This window comes from Monodelphis domestica, chromosome 6 (genome assembly GCF_027887165.1).
Source record: "Monodelphis domestica isolate mMonDom1 chromosome 6, mMonDom1.pri, whole genome shotgun sequence".
Taxonomy (NCBI): Eukaryota; Metazoa; Chordata; class Mammalia; order Didelphimorphia; family Didelphidae; genus Monodelphis; species Monodelphis domestica.
Genome location: NC_077232.1, coordinates 263,919,958 through 263,931,665, shown reverse-complemented (window position 1 = coordinate 263,931,665; position 11,708 = coordinate 263,919,958).

Below are 11,708 nucleotides of genomic sequence, written 5' to 3'. Positions count from 1 at the left end.
TATCTTCTCAAGAAAAGAATTCAAATACTCTGGACAAAGCAATTCTGAATAATATCACAAATATAAGTTTATATTTCACTGAACAGGAAACAACTCATTACTGAAGTTAAAGTCATTTCTGAATCAGCTCTCTGAGTAGTCAGACCATTTATTGAGAGCAAAGTAAAAAATGAATACAAAACAGATGAAGGAATAAAAATGAGCAATAGATATGGCATGCAATTAAAATAACTTATTCTGAATCTACTCAAACAAGTTATTAGAAATTTTTGTTTTAAAGTATTATTTGTTTACAAAGAAATAATAAAAAGTGGATCATAATTGGATAAATGGTATAGGAACAGGCTACAATATCTTCATATAAATACCACAAATAAGTTCATATAAATGCCATAATAAGGAAACTAAAAAAGTCCAAAACCCATGGCTTATATGGTAAATAGAGAGAGCAGGCAATATAAGATGACAGCAAAAGGCAATACAAGTTTCCTTTGTAAAATCTTACAAGAAAGAATAATGGAATATTGAAAGAAATATCACTTCATAAAGCAGAGAAAAACAACAGAAGGAAACACATATTTAGGGAGTTGATAAGAGATACAACTTAAATAAAGTTATCCTGAGGGTTTTGAAGAATTAAAATGGAAGTTAGCAACAAGATAGAAAACTGGAAAAATATGCAAAGATTTCTATAAGAAAGGTTTTTGTTTTTACTATCAAGAACAGTAGTAGTATTCATACAAATAAAATTAGATTTAAATAACTGGAGAAATATTAATTGTTACTGGGTCAGCAGAACCAATATAATTAAAAGAATAATCCTACCTAAAATAATCTACTTGTTCAATGCCTTCCCAATTGAATTACAAATAAATTATTTTATTTAACTAGAAAAATAATTAAAAATTCATTTAGAAAACAAAAGATTAAGAATATCAAAGGAATTAATGAAAAAATATAAAGAAGGAGGCTTAGCAGTACCAGATTTTGAACTATATTATAAAGCAGTAATGATCAAAACAATCTGGTACTAGCTATGAAATAGAAAAGCAGATCAGGAGAACAGGACAGACACACAAGAAGTAGCTATAAATGATTATGGGGATATTGTGTTTGACAAAAATAAAAATCCAAGTTTTTAGAATAAGAATTTATTATCTGGTAAAAATTATTGGGGAAAATGGAAATCATTCTTGCAGAAACAAGATATTGAATAATATCTTACAATTTACTAAGATAGTATCAAAATGACACATGATCTAGGTATAAAGGGAGATATCATAAGCAGATTAGAAGAACAGGGAACATATTACCTATCAGATTTATAGATAGGAGAAGAATTTATGAATAAAGAAAAGATAGAAAGGGTTGTGAGATATGAGGGATAAGTTTGAATGCATTAAATTGAAAAGGTTTTATATAAATAAAACAAATGTAGACAAGATTAGTAGGAAAACAATAAATTGAGAAAAAAATTATAAACAGTTTTCCAGATAGTAGTCTCATATCTTAAATATGAAGAAAACCTTGTCAAATAGAATTTGAGCCATTACTCAATTGATAAATGTTGAAAAGATATGAACAGGTAGTTTTTGGAAAAAGAAATCAAAACCATATATAAGTACATGAAAAATGCTCTAAATCATTATTGATTAGAGAAATGCAAATCAAAATAACTACCAGATATCATCTCCCACCTCTCTGATGGACTAAAATGATAAAAGGGCAAAATAATAAACATTGGAAGGGGTGTGAAGAAATGGGGACACCGATAAACTATTAGAACTGTTGGATCTGATCCAACCAATTTAGAGAACAATCTGGAATTATGTTCTAAGAGTTATAAAACTGTACATCTTTTGATCTAGTATCACCACTATTAGGTTTATTTCCTAAGGTGATCAGGGAAAATGGAAAAGAAGCTTTATATTCTAATATACTTATAGCAGCTCTCTTTGGGGTGGCAAAGAATGAAGAATTGAAGGGATGATTATCAATTGGGGAATGGCTAAACAAGTTGTGGCACGTGATTGTGATGGACTACTAATAAGAAATAACAAACAGGTTAATTATGGAAAAAATATGAAAAGACCTTCTTGAAGTTGTGAAGAATGAAACAAGCAGAACTAAGAGAACATTATATATAGGATTATCATCTTTGAGGAATAACTTGTGTATGTCCACCTTCTAGAGAAAAAAACTGATAGAAATAAATAAGGCATAGTTTTATATATACAGTAATTTTTGTCAAATGTTGCCTTCTCTAATGGGAGGGGGAAGGGAAGAGAAGAAGGGAATTAACTGAGTATTTTAATGTATCAAACAAATTAATTTCAAACAGAATAATAGAGCTATTATATTTGAACTGTAATGTCACATTCCCAGGTACCCTATATCAATGATATCACAGATCTAGTCCCTATCCCTAACCAAGTTTTTACAAAATTAATCAATTAATCAATCAATATATGAATATTTATTAGGTACCTATTAAGTGCCAGACACTGTGCTAAGCACTGGGAATTTTAAAACAGGCAAAAGACTGCCCTTGTCCTCAAAGAGCTTACAACCTAATGAATAGACAACACAAATTAAAGTATATAAAGAAGATTAGCAAAAGAAGATAAGATGATTCTATAGATTGAAGCCCAGGACTAGATATGGGAGGTCTTGAGTTCCAATATGGCCTAAGATATTTCCTAGGTGTGTGACCCTGAACAAGTCACTTAACCACAGTTACCTAGCCCTTGCCATTCCTTTTTTTTAACTGATCAATTAAAAGCAAAAGTTAAGGGTTTTATTTTATTTTATTTTCATCTTGGATAACACACTTCCATTTTAGTCACTGGTGTGAGAGCACACTCATACAAAAGAAGTTAAGGGTTTTAAACAAAAAAATAAATTAAAAAAACTATAAGCACTCCTAGACAGTTTGTGTTCTTCTTTCTATCAAAGCTCACCCACTCTTTGCTAGGAGACAATAATTCTGAAAGTTAAAATCATGGACCTATGGGGAATATTAAATGGATAATGATTTAGCATGCTCTGTTGTCCTTTCCAAAGAGATGATTATGTTAGATCTCAGTATTTATTGGGGCTATAATAGGAAAGAGGCATACCCTTACCCTTGCATAATAATTTAATACTTTTCAAAGTATACTCATGTACATGGATCTTATGTTGACATTCATTCAACAAGCATTCGTTTTGGAGTCTGCTATATTTTAGACATTATTCTAAGTTGGTTGGTTATTGACCTTTGTACTTGAGGAGGACCAAAATGACTTCTGTGGTATCTTTTAACATGCATAAATTGGATTTAAATGAGGCTGAATTTCACAAAGTCATCAGCCTCTCTCCTCCAAAGTCATCAGAATCCAATGACAAGACAAAAGTCAGGAAGACTAGCAATGATCCATGCTGCAGTGGTTGAATCTGGCATCTTTGATGTCTAACCAAGTTCTAAGCACTCAAATTACTCTCTATTAGGTTTGATGACTGTTCATTGTCCCCTACCTAGTCCAGTTCATCAGCCAAGATGGTTTACTGGGTTGTGGGCATTGCACATGTGACAATTTATTGAAGAAGGTAAGAGCTGGGGGGTAGATGGACACCAAATGAGGATAAGCACCCCTGAAGAGGGTTCAGCAAGCCCTTACACCAAAGGTGCCAGTCTTCCCTAAACACAACTAAGTGCCAGAGAAAAAAAGACTAAAATAAAAAAGCAGTTCCTTGCCATCAACAAGCTTGCATTCAAACAAGGACAATCAACTCTGATTATTAAGTGTAAGTCTGACTCAGAACAGTAATCAGTTAGCTCAGGTTTGATTCTGGAATTAAATGAAGCATTCATGGGTTCAATATAATAAAAGAAGCCGGAACATAGAGAGGATATTCAACAAGCACACAATAGACACTTAGTCTGTGTAGATGGGGCCTCTGTTATCTCTATTCAGAAACACATCTAGTCAGCAGTATGACTTGATCAATTGTGGATTGTCTTCCAATTCTGAAATGAGTTGACTCCACATGGGTGGAACTTTTTAAGCTTCTCAGTGACCAGGAATTCACAACAATACAGCTAGCTCGTCTACAAGGAAGCTGCTTTAGTAGAAATGAAGCTTGAGCCTCAAATCCTCTAGGAACTGCTTTGCAACCTTTAGGGGGGAAACTAGCTGAAATCATATAATGTTAACAAGAACAAAAACAATAAAAACAGTTCAGCAAAACAAATCAATTCAGGTAGGGTCAAAAAAGATGGCCATTTTGCTGATGGAAAAACAAAAGCAAAGAAAGAAAGGTTAACTGCATTATCTGATGTTGTAGAGCAAGGTAGTGGTAGGTCTTGAATTCATTCTTTCCACTAGAACAGAAGTTCTTAATCTTTTTTGTGCATCATTAATTCCTTTGACAGTTTGATAGAAACTCTGGACCCTTTCTCAGAATAATGTTTTTAAATACAAAAATAATACACAAGATTATAAAGGAAACTAATTATATTGGTATACAGGTATCAAAGGAAAGCGAGGTGGCACAGTGGATTAAGAGCCAGGTCTAGAGACAGAAGGTCCTGGGTCCGAATCTGGCCTCAGATACTTTCTGACTGGGCAAGTCACTTGACCCCCCTGACTTAGGTCTTGCTGTTCTTCTGCTTTGGAACCAATACACAGATGGAAGGTAAGGGTTTAAAAAGAAAAGAAATATCGTTATCAAAATATTAAGTTTATAGACCACAGGTTAAGAAATCCTGCATCAGAGTATAATGTCTCCTTGAAAAGATTATGCACCTGCAGAATAATTTGCAACATCTTTAACTTCCTTAGTTATATGACAGTGTTGGGAAATAACATAGTCATCAGCAACTTCTAAGAACAGTGAATCATTAACTTGGTAGTCAGAAAGGAGTGTTAAATCAAATGAGATTAAAGACTGTATAGCTTACCCCTCTGGGGTTTTCTAAAATTTGTTAAAATTTGTCATGGAACCATAAAATATTAGAACTACAAAACTGCTTACAAAGAATCTAATCAGATTGCCAATTATGATGATAAGGTGAAAGGTCATAGAATGGTCCTGATATTCCACATAGACTACAGCAAGATCTAAAAAAGGCTCCAGTTCAAATAGCAATCAAAAAATATGATGAGAAATAACAGTAAGTGCTTACATCCAGGTCAGGATTGTGCAAAAAGACAGCCAGAAACCTCTAGGCATTATGGGAAGAGTCCTGTCAGGAAGCTGACACAGGTACTGGCAAATAGGAGTTTGCCTCTCTAAAAGTCCTCTGGCTAGTGATGCTAAAGGGGAATGTGAACCCTGTAGCAGTCTCAAAGGGAAGATTCAAAGGGATGCAAATATTCCACAGCAATTCTGACCAGGGAAAATTCTGGGGGACTGAAAATTTCAGGATGCTTACTGGAACATTCCACAGGGTACTGAAGACCTCAGTATGCTGACCTTTTATGATCAAAAGAGGGATTAAAGGCCATAATACTCTTATTTTAGAGCAACCAAGGGGGCTTGATATCTGCCAGCATTCTGGGAACAAACACACCAGAAGAGATCAAAGCCAGAAGCAAGAACCCCCAAAATTGAAGTTATAGACAAATAGGTTCTGACCACCCAATCTGAGAGTATAGGAGGGGGTAGAGCCTATAGTGAGCACAAAATGTCAAAACAAGAACATATGGAGGAGAAATTAATAAACAGAAGAAACACTAAACATAATTAAGGAATGCCAATAGGTTTTAAGAGTTAAATTCAGAAAAAAACTATAACTCCAGATTAAATATAAATAGAATCTTGAGGGATGGTTTTGCCACAAGGCTAACAGGAGTAACAATTTAAAAATAAGCAAGAGTCAAAAATGAAATTATAAATTAAATAAAAGCTCTAGAGGAAAGAATTAGGAGGATAAATAGCTTAGAGGAGATAGTAGTAAACCGTATACAAATAGACACTGAAAAAAAAGAATGGAACAAATAGAACTCAATAGCTCTGTGAAAAGATAAGAAATATTAGAACAAAGTCAAAAGATTAAAAAGATAGAAGAAAATATAAACTAACCACCAGCAAAAAGATCTGATCTGGAACACATATCAAAGGAAAATAATATAAGAATCACTGGACTCCCTGGAAAATGACCAAACAAAAAGCCTAGACACCATGAAATTATAAGTGAGAGACTTTGGGTTAAGAAAGGATCATAAAAAATCAAGAGTATGTCAAAATTACTATGATTAATAAGATACAGATTAAAAGTTTTTGTCATTTATTTTCTGAATCAACTCCTAGTATACTTCATATCTATAACTAGAGTGGAGTGCCTTAAGTGCTCAACATCTGAGGGGGTATTCCTCCCTGATGCATTTCTCTGCCCTGCTGTTCAACTCTGGAAACACTCCTGACTTAGCTAGACTCTGACTGGGGATATTTAAATTATCGGTATACTTTATTTGGCTCAAGATCCCATCTCATCTCAGCCAGGAACATCTAAACTCAGTTTGTTCAATACATTCAGGTCAGTTTTCTGGTAGCGTTTATTGAATGTTGGGGGAAACGTGAGACAGTGACTCATCAACAATTAACAAAAGGAGATTTATTGAGCCATAGGAAATATATTAAAAAAGAATATGCAGTGAATATACCATAAGTTGACTCATCTGAAACTCCTCTGTTTCTGAGGTGCCACTTGTGACTTATAAGTGAAGTTCATCAGAACCTCAGTACACCTTGTGACCAGCTTTTACTCAGGTGAACAGGAAGTGATGTCAATAGCCTGAACCTTTAGTTTCATGAGCAAATCACATCTTGAATTTAGTTTCAATACCTTTTAAGGAAACATAGTTTAATTTGCATGAGAACAAGGGGTTAAGATCTTGATATCACCAAGTCACACCAAGAGATCAGACAAAGAATATGCATTGCAATAGAGTAACATTTAGTCAATATTCAAAAAACTAGTGAAGAATTGTTGAAAAAAATTAGTGCAATTCTCTGGGGATCAGTTTCTTATTTCTAAGTTAAAGAATGAGGAACAAAATATCCTCAAAGTTTAGGGTGGCAAGGGCATAGTGTGATCCACCATGGAAAGTGGAATAGCAAATCAATTAAGGAAAAGATGGATTTCCTTGCTGCAGTGAGAGCCCAATTGAAATTAGATGACAGATTTGTAGTGGGCCCTGATCAATGTCATTTTGTGATTTTCTCTAGTACTGATGAGTAATATGTAAACAGGAATGAAGAAGACAGATGGCAGGAGTAAACCTAGGCTAGAGTTCAGCAAGGCATGATTGGTGGTAGGACAAGGAGACAAGGGATTCAGAAGCAGAGAACAAAAGAGAATCCAAATGATCCACCAAAGAGTCAGGATGGGGAAGGGAGGAGATTGTTGCCTGTGATAGCCTGGGAAAGAACTGAGAAATGAAGAGCATGGTGAGGATGAAGAACAGTATTATGGGTCCTAAGACATAGAGAAAGATGAAATGATAAAGGATTGTGATCACAAGAAGGAATTTCAGAATTCATGGACATGGAAGTGGAACACATGGCTTAATGGCAAGCTCAAGGGTATGACCATATCTGTGTGTAACTGAGTAACTTTGTATAATTGAAGAAAAGACATGGTAGAGAAATAGAGCTTTGTGAAGCTCAAATGAAGAGAGGTTGCTGAATGATAGTGGTAGAGGGAGAAGAGGTGGTGATGGAGAGCATTCTGACTCCCCTAACATAGCCAAGGCAGGGAGAGGGCAGGTTATAAAGTGTAGCCAACACTGGGAAAGGTGCTTCAGGTACACTATATCATGATAATGGAAATCCTGGGAGCTTCGATCATGACCATTCTTGAGTCTTGGTACCTCAAGATTTCCCCCTTTGGAACCTTTATTACAAACAATAGATCTTCAGCATACCAAGTGAAAATTCTCCTGGTTCTGGGTATGGAGTGGGGATTTTAAAAATGTATGTGTGTATATATGTATATATATATATATATATATATATATATATATATTCTTTTAGTTGATTGATGTCTTTGAAAAAGTATTGTTTTGCCCCTTAAGTCTTAGTACTGTTTAAGTCTCACTAAAACACTAAAACTTCTGGAGGACTCTGTATAATGTTTTAGAGGAGATGAAAGAATTGGATAGGAGCAGGGCTGAATGCTTTTCAAAGTCTCTTCCAGTCCCAGACTGATCTTAATGGTCTCAAAGGTCTCTTCCAGGCCTAAGAATCCATGATTCTGTGATCTCAGAAATATTTGATTCATTCCAGGTTGCATCTCAATCTCATTCACTCTTATGAAAACTGGAAGTGAAAGCTTTTGAATTTTCTAATATGAAGTATCAGATGGGGGAAAAAAAGGAATAGGTTAGCAAGGAGTTGAATGAGAAAATTTCAACAGGTTGTTTTGGTTTATTTTTTTAGTCACTGGATATTGGTTATTGATCAGTATTTCAATTTATGAACATTTATAGTTGTTATTTAGTTATTTCAGTCATCTCTAACTAACTCTTCATGACCCAATTTGGGATATTTTAGCAAAGACAATACGGTGGTTTGCCATTTCCCTCTCCAGTTCATTTTACAGATGAGGAAACTGAAGCAAACAAGGTTAAGCGACTTGATCAGGGTCACAGCTAATTGTGTAAGGTCAGATTTGAATTCAGAAAGATGAGCCTGGCACTCTATCCACTGCACCACCTAGCTGTCCATTCTTCACTCTTTCATTGTCCCTCTATCAGATAGTCCTTGTATTAGGTGAAGGAAATGATATCATTTTACAGACTGGTATCAAATTACCTAGAAGACCACTTACAAACTCAACCAGCAGGAAGACAGGTGACTTTGCAGCCTTATCTCCAAGGTGGAAGGGAACAAGCATTTATTAAGTATTTACTATATACTTAGGGGCACAGTATTACTGTGCTAAGTGGTTCAAAAATATTATCTCATTTGACCCTCACGACAACCTTGGGAAATTGGATTATTCTCATTTTACAGCTGAGACAGACATTAAGTGAACTGCACAAGGACGCTTAGCTGACATTTAGTGTCTGAGATGTGATTTGAACTCATATCTTCCAGGCCCAGCACTCTATCCACTGTACCATGTAGCTGAAAACTGATGAATAAGTGAGTTTGGCTCATTTGATATTTTTACTTTACTTAGTAAAGTTAATGCTAGAGAAGCCTATACTTTCCAGTGAAATATTCTAATAGTTACTTCCTTTGCAGAGGAACTTGGAGACTCAACAACTTTGATGAGCACCTAACAGATGGGTTGTGAAAATTTTTCAATTACTAGAATATGTTGTTAACTGACAAACTGAACATTAGCAATGAGTTGAGAGATTTATCAGTAGCAGATGCCAAGCTTTCTTTTTCCCTGAGATTGGAGTATTTTGTCATCTCCTCTCAACATGTTAGCATCACTATTGTAAATTGAACTGAAAGTGATAGAAACAGACTTGCTCTTATTAGTTCACTTTTATCTGGGTGTATAGATGAATAATTTTTTAAAAAGCATTTATTAAGTACTTTACTAACATCTAGGCACTGTAATGAATGCTGGGGATTCCCCCCAAAAAGGCAAAAATATTCCCTGACCTCAAAAAGCTCAACAGACCAATAGAAATAACAGTATGCAAATAGCTGATCACCAATATGATTGTGCAGTGCAGTGGATAAAGCAACTGGCCTGGAGTTAGAAAGACCTGAGTTCTTATACACAAAGACTGATACACTGTGGCACAATTGAATGTAATGGCCTTCTCTACTAGCAGTGATGCAATGATCCAGGACAATCCAGAGGAATTTATGAGAAAAAAACACTATCCACATCCAGAGAAAGAACTGTGGGAGCAGAAACACAGAAGAAAAACAACATCTTGATGACTGGGTCGAGGGGGATATGATTGGGGATGTAGATTCTAAACAATCACCCTGGTGCATGGAAATAGATCTTGATCAATGACACATGTAAAACCCAATGGAATTGTGTGTTGGCTATGGGAGGAGAGTGGGAGGAAGGGAGGGAAAGAACATAAATCATGTAACCATGGAAAAATATTCTTAATCAATTAAATAAAATTTTTAAAATTAAAAAGATTTAAAAAAAAAGAAAGACCTGAGTCTCAGACACTTACTAGCTGTGTGACCCTAGGCAAGTCACTTATCTCTGCCTCACTTTTCTCATCTGCCAAATGAGCTGGAGAAGGAAATGGCAAACCACTCCAGTGTCGTTGTCAAGAAAATGCCAAATGGGGTCATAAAGAGTCTGATGAGACTGAAATGACAACATCAAAATCACAAACATAGAATGATCCCTCTTATAGAAATCCTTAGACTAAAAAGGCTGCTTTCATTAGAATCTTCCTTCATTTCTCCCCAAATAAATCATAACTGGAAAGCTCCATTTAGTCCAATCACCTCCTTTTACAGATGAGAAAAACTGAGGCCTAGAAAGGTCTAATAATTTGCCCAGAGTCACACAGCTAATAAAAATAACAGCTAGTATTTATATAGTACTTAAATGTCTGGAAAGTGCTTTCTGCTATCTCAAAATAGCTTCTCTCCACAGCTCTGTTCTATTATTATCCTTATTTAGAAGATGAGGAAACTGAGGCTGAAGGAGGTTAAATGAGTCCCCAGGGTCACATAGCTAGTAAGCATTGGAGACAGGATTCCAATTCAAACCTTTCCAATGCCAGATGCTCCAGTACGAACCCCCCAGGTAACCTAGCTCGAAGGACTTGGACAAATATCTTCCTCGCAATTCATCACTCTCTGCACGCCCCCGCTACATAGCTGTTGCTCCATTTCGGTGGTTGCTGTCATTTCACAGCAACATATGCAACCAACATTTAAGTTCCTACTAGGTGTGAGACAACTGAGAGGAGAGACCAAGTTAGAGCCCCTGCCCTCAGGGAGCTTTAAGTCAAGATGAGGGAAGGACACAGACAATCATGCCGGGAAGGTGAAGGCAAGGGAGCCAAGGTCTCTGGGTTAGTCCGGCTTTCATTTCACCCATGGCATTTTGGAGAAAATTAAGGAGCAAATGGCAGATTCAAATAGGTCGCTCCAGTAGGATAATTTTAGTTGGCTATTTGGATCTGGAAGCCTGTCTGGGCACGTACATGCATGGAGAGATCAGTTACCTTTGGGTACTGAGAGGGAGCAGGTGTCTAAACAAAGTTGCTGTTAGTTAAACTGATTTAGAACGGCATGATCGTCTTGTCCAGCCTTGGGGGATTAGTGGGCCTGGGGCAGACCGCTCTACAGATGGCCTTTGAGGACACCTGCACTTAATTAACTGTCATGGGGACCTACATTTGCCTCCCAAAGGGTTCCAAAAAATGATAAAAGTATCCACTTACATTTAGACAGGGATTTATGGTTACAAAGTGCTTTGTATACAAGATCTCATTTGATCCCACAACTGCACGTCAGGCTTTTGGGACCAGTATTATTGCATAGATCCATTTTACAGATAAGGAAACCCACTCAAAGAGATAAATCATTGGGTCAACAAGAATTTATTAACTGCCTGTTATATACATTGAGTGGGGAATACAAATACAATCAATGAAATAATTTCTCTGAGGCAGTTAGGTGGTTTAGAGGACTGAGAACTATGCCCAGAGGTCCTGGGTTCAAAGTTGACCTCTGACACTTTCTAGTTGTGTGACCTTGCTCAAGACACTTAACCC